The sequence below is a fragment of the Sorex araneus genome, chromosome 1, assembly GCF_027595985.1.
Source record: "Sorex araneus isolate mSorAra2 chromosome 1, mSorAra2.pri, whole genome shotgun sequence".
NCBI classification, from domain to species: domain Eukaryota; kingdom Metazoa; phylum Chordata; class Mammalia; order Eulipotyphla; family Soricidae; genus Sorex; species Sorex araneus.
This window is the reverse complement of record NC_073302.1, coordinates 259639415-259649276: the sequence shown is the minus strand read 5'-3', so window position 1 is coordinate 259649276 and position 9862 is coordinate 259639415.

Here is a 9862-nt window from a genome sequence, read left to right as displayed (position 1 = left end):
TTTTGCTTTAATGTATATTGTACCAATTTTTCACAAATTGGTAAAGACTGAAGAAATAAAATATACGAGATGATATTTTAATCACTTGTATCATTTGTTATCACATTATTTGTCAATTTGTTCGAGCAAGTGCCAGTAATGTCTCCATTCGTCCCTTTCATGTGCTAGTGTAGCCAATGGCATCTGCTCGCTCCTCAAAACGTTCATTCAGGGTCTTGAGGAAGAAGTCTGACCATCTCGTAGGTGGGCGGCAATGTGGTCTTTTGACAATCCACTGGGATCCAGACAGTAAGAGCTCTAGTCCAGCGTAGTCTCTGAATCGCATTACATGTCTGGCCCATCTGATTTTCAACACCTTGGCAAATTAAACAGGGTCCCTGATTCTTGATAGTTGACAGAGGTCGGAACTTCGAATTCCTTCTCTCACTTGAGTGAAATGTGATATTCCCAGCAAAGCTCTTTCAATTCCTCTTTGGGATACCCAAATAGTGTTCTCATCCTGTTTTCATAGGGCTCAGGTCTCTGAAGCGCATGTTAGTGCAGGAAGAATGGTGGAGTCAAAAAGAAGTACCTAGAGCCTGAGGTTCTTCATCCTCTTAATCACTTCTTTGACGCTCTTAAAGACATTCCACTTAAAATCATTCCATGCTGCTTTCTTCCTTCTGTGCAGTTCAGATGCCACGTGGTTTGTCATGTTGATTTCTCAACCTAGGTACACATAACTGCTGCATTAGGAGATGTTCGTTTCATTGAGGGTAAATGAAACACTAGGAACTAGTCCATTTCTCATGAACATTGTCTTGCTGAAATTCAGCTTGAGTTTGACCTTTCCACATTCATGATCAAAGTCGGCCAGCATTCATGCTGCTTGGCTTATATTTGGAGTTATGAGAATGATGTCATCAGCTAAGCACGGATGGTGCAGTTGCTGATTGTCTAATTTCACTCCCATTCTTTCCCTTTCCAGTCATCACATGGTGTTGTCGAGTTTTGGTGAAATGGTGTGGCCCTGCCGAACCCCTCTCTTTATGTTGATGATCACTTCTTTGTAGAATGTGAGATCCTGGTGGTGAATCCGTAATACAGCTCATGAAGGATTCTGATGTATTGAGTTTGAACGCCATTTTTGGCTAGGGCTTCAATGACCTCTTCAGTCTCAACAGAATCAAAGTCCTTCTTTAAATCAATGAACATTAGACAGAGTGGCATCTTTTACTCTAGTGAAACCTCAATGAGCTTGGTCACCATGTAGATATGGTCAATTGTGCTGAATCATTTTCAGAACCTGGCTTGCTCACATGGTTGTCCTTCATCCAGTGTTCTGCCAATCCTATTCAGGATGACTTGAGTGAGTAACTTGTATATGATGGGCAATAGGCAGATCCGGGGATAGTTGACAATGTCGTGGATGTCTCCCTTCTTTTACAATAGGATGGTTCTGCTGGTTTTCCATTGGAATGGAAACTTGCATTCAGACAGGTAGCATGTGAAGAGATGAGCCAGCGTATTGACAAGTACTGGCAGCATAGTTTATCAAATTTAACTGTATTAATGAAACAGGAAAGAATTGATTTAACAATTTGGGGATTACAGTAATTTTCTGGCTATAATTTCCTCTCCATGTAGTAAAATTGGCTTTTAGAATAAGAAAGCATGGATTCTGACTGTACATTCAGCTGACTCTATTAGGGATTAGTGCTTTGGGGAAGTTGCCTCACTAGCATATAAGACAAGTTAGAAATCCAGAAAAGCCTCCTTAGCAATAGTAGCCAATTACACTTTTTAAAATTACTCAACAATTCTCCCATCATAGAATCAGTGAAACCAAATATGTCTGAACAAATAATCTAGCCAATTAGAATTCTCTATTAAACAATTTCGAGCAGCACTTTTTCTGAGATGGCACTGAGTCACCTACCCTAGTGCCTCATTCTGCTTTCGGAAGGCTTGGGGACCAATGAAAAGAAGAGGGAACAGTGTACCTTCAAGGCTGTCATCAAGATTGCTGCTAAAATAAAGTTTGGAGAAAATCATACTCTATTGTTTTATTGTGTGAACAATCCCTGAAACAGAAAAACATGAGATAAGCACTTGGGGAATATCACTTCTTCAAACTGACTGTGAGTGAGATGAGTCATATTAAAGTTATCCATCCAGCACCTGGAAAATTGCAAGGTACACTTACAGTGTGGAAGTGTAACGTCTATTTCAGTCAGCAATTTTCTTCGGAAGTACTGAAATGTCACTATTGCTTTCATTCTCCTAGTCTAAAGACGTTCACTCATTTCTTTTCTCAAACAATTGTACAAAGTCCACTCTGCTTATGTGCTACATTTAGAAAGAAATAAAAGATGTTTTCAAGGGGGTTCATTGTAATCAAACCTTATAGTCTTATGGTTACAAGATCCATTATGTTATATTACCCAACGTTTCACTGAAGTCTTTAGTTGGTTATAATCTTTGATATGCTTTTATAAATACTTTATTCTTTTATAGAAAAGAGTAGAACACATTTATAATGCAATCCCACATTTTATCATTTAAGTTGTACTTTTATAGAAAATAAGTCACTTTGACTCCATTTCTGCACTTAGATTCCTCAATAGGTATCATATCAAGATATTCTATCATATTTCCAGGAAAGACATGTTCATAAATTGGAGTTTCTGTGTCTATAGATTTCTCTCCACATCACAAATTTTTGGTAGGATTATACGGCCCACAGAGCACACTAGTAACTGCTTTTCTTTGCTGTACTTTAAACACAACCTTTCTTTGCAACTGCTATACTTTTTCCAAGCAATTCTGAAAAAATACAATAAAAAACCAAAACACATGGTATCTAGAAGATACAACTTGCTGACATCAACAGGAAAAATAAAGATGGGTCCTTTTCTTATATAGGCCACAAAAATTATGTTCATTGTGATTCTTAGAAAATATGCCTTTTAGCTACCCCAAACCTCCAAATGCTTGTTATTGAACTGTTCCCATAATTGAGGACCTTATTCCCTGGATGCTTTGACTTCTAAGATACATATCTGTATTGAGATCTCACATAAGGGAATATTGATATACATTTTGTAATTGAATCACTGAGAGATACAGTCACAAAGTTGTTCATGATTGGGTTTCAGTCATAGAATATTCTATCACTCATACTTTAACCAGTGTACATTACATTTCCCACCATCAGTACCCTCAGTTTTTCTCCTGTACACACTCTTTTCAGCTTGCCTTTGTGGCAGTCACTCTTCTTCTTCTTCTTCTTCTCTCTCTCTCTCTATCTCTCTCTGCTCGTTCTCTCTTCTCTCTCTCTGTTCTCTCCTCTCTCTCTGTTTGTTTCTCTCTAATTCCTCTGGACTCTAGATGTTATGGTATGCAAGACAGGTACGGAAAAGTTATCATTTGCCCCTTTACCTTTTCTCTGCACACAGTTCTTGTCCAGAGGGATTGTTTCCAGCTGTCTTTGTCACAGTTGTTCCATCTCTATTCTAGCTGACTTTCCCATAAACAAGACTTGTGGCAAGCTTCCAAACATGGACCAGTCCTTCTGGCCCTTGTTTCCCCTATCCTTGGCTATTAGCCTCATACTATGATTGTTTTTATATTTCATATATGCATTGAATCATTCTATTTCTTTATCTCTCCCTCTGATTCATTTCACTCAAAACGATAGTCTCCATGTCCATCCATCTATATGCAATTTTTATGACTTCATTTGTCCTGGTAGCTGTGTAGTATTCAACTGTGTCCATTTACCATGTTTTCTTATCCAGTCATTTGTTCTCAGACACTTGCAGTGTTTCTGGATTCGAGCTACTCTGAATAGTGCTGTAAGTACAAAGAAGTGCAGATGGCTTTTCTGCAGTGTGTTTTTAGGACCCCAGGGCATATTGCCATAAGTGGTATTGCAGGTCATACGGATACTAAATTTCTAGCTTTCTGAGGAATACCCATATTGTTTTCCAAAAGAAGGCTGAATCAGTTGGAATTCCTACCATCAACAGAGATTCCCTTTCTCCCCACATCTGCACCAGCACTGGTTGTTCTTGTTCTTTCTGATGTGTGACAGTCTTTGTGGTGTGAAATATTATCTCATTGTTGTTTGATTTGCATCTCCCTTATGATTAGAGACAGAGTTATTTTCAGGTGCCTTTTGGCCTTTGTCTTTTTGTGAGGATGTTTCTGTTCATTTTTTTCTCCCCATTTTTTGATGGTGTTGGTTTTTTTTTGCAAATGTCTACCAGTGCCTTATATATTTTAAATATTAACCCCTTATCAGATTGGTATTTGGTACATTTTTTTCCCCAATACATGGACTGTCTTTGTATCTTGGTCATGTTTCTTTTGAGAACAAGAGATTTTTTAGTTTAATGTAGTCACATTTGTTTATCTTTGCCTTCACTTGCTTGGTTAATGGTGTTTTACCTTTAAGATTACTATAACTTCAATGTCATGGAGAGTTCTGAATACATTTTTCTCTATGTCTTATGGATTTACATCTGATATTAAAGACTTCAATTGATTTTGATCTGACTTTTGTGCCTGGCATTAGAAAGAAGTCTAAAAGAAGTTTTTTTTTTTTTTTTTTACAGATAACTGCTCAGTTTTCCCAACACCACTTGCTGAAGAGGCTTCCTTTGTTCTATTTATTATTTTTTGCTCCTTTATCTAATTTAGGTGATCATATATTTGACCTTAGGCGTCAGGATATTCAACTCTTTTTCATTGATCTGCAGTTCTGTCTTTATTTCAATACCTTACTATTTTAATTACTACTGCTTTGTAGTACAGTTTGAAGTAAGGAAAGGTGAAACATATGCTTTTTAATTTCTATAAGTATGACATTCTTCTCTTAAAAAGTATTTCTGAGAAATTTGAAATATTTTGTTGCTTTTAACATTTAGTTATTATAGATTAATTAGAAATAACTTAATTTTGCTAGTGTTAAGTATCTTATATGTATGTAATCCCTTATATTGTATATGATCTGCTGTAAATGATTCTTGTAAATGTATTTTTTTTTAGTTTCTTGTCTCAAAAGTCCTTTTTATGGGCCACAGAGATAGTACAGGGAAGAAAGGAGCTTTCCTTGTATGTAGTTGACCATTTTGATCCCAACACCTCATATTGGTCCTCCAAGCATCACCAGGAGTGATCCTTAAGTTAGGAGTATGCCTTGAGTACCAATGAATGTGCCATTATCTCTTCTGCCCTACTCCCACACACACAAAAAAAAATTGTGACTCTCTAAGATAATTTACATAGGATATTTTATAATTCATTTGTGTTTTATATTTGAAAAGAAATAGAAAATATTTCATTCAAGATTAAAATATTAAGATATATTAAACATTTTAATTTGCTATTGATTTCTACTTTAACCTTGAAAGCGCATTGGTTTGCCAGTATTCAATTGGGTAAATCAATTTGATAAGGGATGAGATAGAAAAACAACTTTTATTAAGGAACAAGCCTCCAACTCTGAAGAAGAACCAATATATGTCTTGGGAAACAATTTTACCTGCACTGTCAAAAGATGCAGATTACACAAAGGAAAGCTCATTTCCAGACCAAAAATTTCTTTGTATATTTGTATGATCCAAGAGAGTAGACACATTCTGCCTGTGACCTGGTCCTCTGACAACTTTTAAGTATATTCTGTATATCTAATGGGAGTTTTGTGTGTGTTTGTTTTGTCTTTGACTTTTTTTAAATTTCAGTAAGAGTTCTATCTATCTGCTGCCTTTATCATGCAGGTGGTTTAGGAATGAAAGATAAGGAAAAAGGGAAACTTTATTTTTATTTTAAATACACATGTGTAGAGGAGTAGGCTGGTTTTAATTCAATTGTTCAGGCATCTTTTAGACAATTTCTGGCACAAAGTAATGAGTATGAGGTCTAAATAATTTAACTGTTACTAGCTAGTTTCACTCATCTTTGAAATATAAATAAAACAAAAATCTGGGAAAAACAAACAAGCAACTAACTGCTAGATTAGTGGTAAGAGGTATAACTGATATGAGTGGGAGTAACTTGTATAGGGATCATTACAATAATGAAATGAAAATAGATTTCATGGGTGTGGTGAATCCCCTGCACCTATATGCCCTTAAATACTATAAGGTTGAAGATTATGAAAAATCAGTTAAAAGGGAGAAAAGAAAAAATAGAATTGAATAAAATGAATCATTGTTATATAAATACTACTCTTTAGAATGTATATGAATTAATTTTCTTCCAGTTATTGACTGAAGTTTTGTATATTTTCTTTGTTGTCAGCTAAATCATAACAATTACTATTAAAGTCTGACATAAACATCTTTGAAAAATCTTTTGCTGTGTTTTTTTGGTTTTTTTAATGTAAGAGTACTGTTATTCAGCCATTGATTAAGCTGATTGGGCATGAACTCCACATTACTTATTTTTTAGTTTTTTAATTTTACAAGTTAGTTCACAATATTGTATTACCTTCAATATTCAAACACCAAAACTACCACCATTACACCTTCCCACCACCAAATTTGGGATGTTTCCATCCCAAGCCCCAAGCCCTGTCCCAAAACACAACCAAAATAGTATATCTCACATTGTGCTGAACATGCTTATAAAAAAAGTGTTCATATAGAAAACAGTATGAAGATTATTCTATTTTGGCAGGAGCCATTAAGAGATCCTATAAGATATCACTAACATGTTAAAGTTTGGGTGATGTGAGTTGATATATATATATATATATATATACATATATATATATGAAAATATTTATATATACAGAGTCTCCTGCCCCCACTTCTGACTGTCCTCACCGGCACCCCTCAGAAGGGGGCAAGTTGAGATTTCCTCCCCACCTCGAGCAGAGTCCCAGCAGACGAAGACTTCCAGAATCCAGCCACAGCCATGCTCAAGACCATTCTCCTCATGCTCGGACACGTTTCATGCATGCAGGAACCAGCAGAGGAACCCAGTTTGAAGGACCTGGGGCTGAGATCTCCAAGCCTTCTTGGATCGACACTGGGCCTCTTCCACCCAGATCCCCCATTTTCCAGTACCTTGGCATCCACACCCACAAACTGCCCTGGGCACCGTGTAATATCATCAATGGCCAAGATCCAGAGACTAAAACAAAGCTTCCAGAAGCACATGGACACATTCGAAGCCAGGTGACCTCTTATTGTTTAGTTCTCTCTCTTGGAGAACTCGGCAACCTATCAAGAATTTTCTTCCCACACGTCAGAGCCTGGCAAGCTCCCCGTGGCATATTCAATATGCCAATAACAGAAACAATGATAGGTTTCATTCCCTGACACTCAAAGAGCCTCCAATGCAGCACAGTTGGGATGGACGACTAAAGAGAGGCTGCTAAAATCTCAGGGCTAGGACAAATGGAGGTGTTACTAGTGCCTGTTCAAGCAAATTAATGAACAACGGGATGACTGTGATAGAGTGACAGTGATATATATATATATATATGTATATATATATATATATATATATATATATATTTCACTCTTTGATTTGTTGCCTACCATCTGAACCCCATCAAATGTGGTACGGTAATTGAAGTGTTTTAAAGGGAGTGTTTTATGATGTGTTTGTGGCTACAAAAGCAGCTGCATGATCCAGGAAAATGTTTAGTCATATGTGAGGCTCAGCAGGAGCGCATGGGGAGCAGCCTTGAGCGTAGCAGCAGTCAAGTTGTTTTTGGCTGTCGGGGCTGGGTCCCTTGGGGTGGAGAGGGTACTCACCCACCCCTCTATGTGGTTCCCCATGTGAAACAGCCTGGCACAGAGTCCGGTGGCATGGTTATGGGGGCCTCATGTTATTCTCCCTTTCGGGAGAAGAAGCCATGTGATGTGGACAGTAGTTGATGATGAAATTATCTGGAGCCAGTAGGAAATCGCTTATGGGCATGACCCCTGGGTCACCAGAGACTGGGGAAAGGGGGCAAAGCATCTCTGCTTCTGGCACCGTTAAGCCCAGAGTCCAAGGTCACAAAGTTCCAAATAACCTGGGTTCTGTAGGACTTCACTCATGCATAAGGCTAGGTCAGAGCAATTTGATGGTTTTGGGAGAGATGTTAGCATGTAAGATGCTTATCTTCCTTGTGGCTGACCTGGATTGATCCCTGGCAACTGATATGTTCCCCTAAGCTTCTATTTCTAGAATAACCTGTAAGTGATGGTGGCTCTTTGTTTGTTTTGTTTAGTGACTAATGCTTGGGGATTAGAGCAACAACAGAGCCTGTAGGATGTTTGCCTTGTACCTGTCAACCTGGGTTCAATTTTCAGCATTCCATATGGTACCCAGAGCCCCGAAAGAGTAATTCTTTAGTGCAAAGCCAGAAGTATCACTGATCACCACTAGGTATGGCCTTCAAACAAAAACAAAACAACAATAAAGTTGAATGCTTAGAGGTTCTTAATGACATTCTAAGTTTAATTTAATTTTCCTTTCACCCACGTTTATGAATTTTATCAAAACTGTCATGGGGAAAAAGTAAGAATATAACCATATGTATTTTTTAAGCCATTAGCTCCCTTTAAGAAGGTAACTAATTTTACAAAGTCAATTCTAGTGTCAACTATCTAAATAGAGCTCAAAAGAGAAAAGATCATCAGTACTTTGCAATGAATCACCTCTAGTAAAAGAACAACTAATTTCACTTTTCACAGCTCTTTCTAACTGTGCAACTAAAATTGCCTTGTGTAAATTAGAATGAGATTTTTGTTGGGAGAAGCACAGCTTGAGGTTGTAGAAAACCTCTAACACTTATGTCTTATCAGCAATATGCTTTTCTGTTTGTGATCACAAGTTTTTCCTCTGTCTTCTTTTGTACTTAAATGTCCTGCTGTTTCTTCCCCACACATAGCAAGTGCTATGTCCCTCTGGGCTCCAATCCTGCAGATACTGACACACACAGGTTCTATTCCCTGGATGGCAATTTAGACGGAAGGGAGTTTGTTGGATTTCCCCCAAGTCTTCTAAGTATAATGTGTTGAGCTTTTTGACATAATGGTATAATTAACATCTATTTAAAAATACTGAGCAATATGAGAAATATTGTAAGGAAAAATTCTATATAACAATTTGTTGACATTAAGTGAAAATTTAATATCATTTTGTGTTCATGAACTGTTATTTTGTGACTGGGTTATAAATCAGAGGGGGAGGGGCCAGGAGTCCTTTTTATTATTGTATTCTATATGACTTACTTTGCACCATAACAAATTTAAAAACTGCAAGAGAGTGTGTATTCTGAAGCCTGAAATACTCACTTTCTAGTAATTTCTGTTTTTTGTTTTTGTTTTTGTTTGAAGGGTGCCAATATGCTCCTGCCAGTGATCAAGAGCTACTCCTCGCTCTGTGCCTGGAAGCTACTACTGGCAGTGCTCACTGAACCATGGGCTCTTCTGAAGGCCAAACTTGGATAATCCACATGCAAGGCAAGTGCCATAAACCCTATACTACTTCTACAATTGTAAAGGACTAATTATTTTGTCATTTACAGCAGAAGCATCACAACTACTATGTGGATCCCAACAGCCGTTACTATTTTATATTTTTCCAGAATTTTAGTTTCCTTTTTCTATTTATCTTTTTAGAAATATGATATTATATTTCATGATTTCATATTGTATAAGGGTTCTATTTCATTAGAGGGCAGGTACTCAGATGGAAATATATTGGACTTTAGACCGTGGTATATCATTTGTAGATTTTGAAATTTCACAATAGAATCATGTGTGATTTCAACCATAACTGGTACTTAAAATTTTATTTCCTAATCTGTTAAGCTTCTAATTAATTTGTCAAATATATAGTGGGACAAATCAGTGTTATTTCTGTGACACACTGT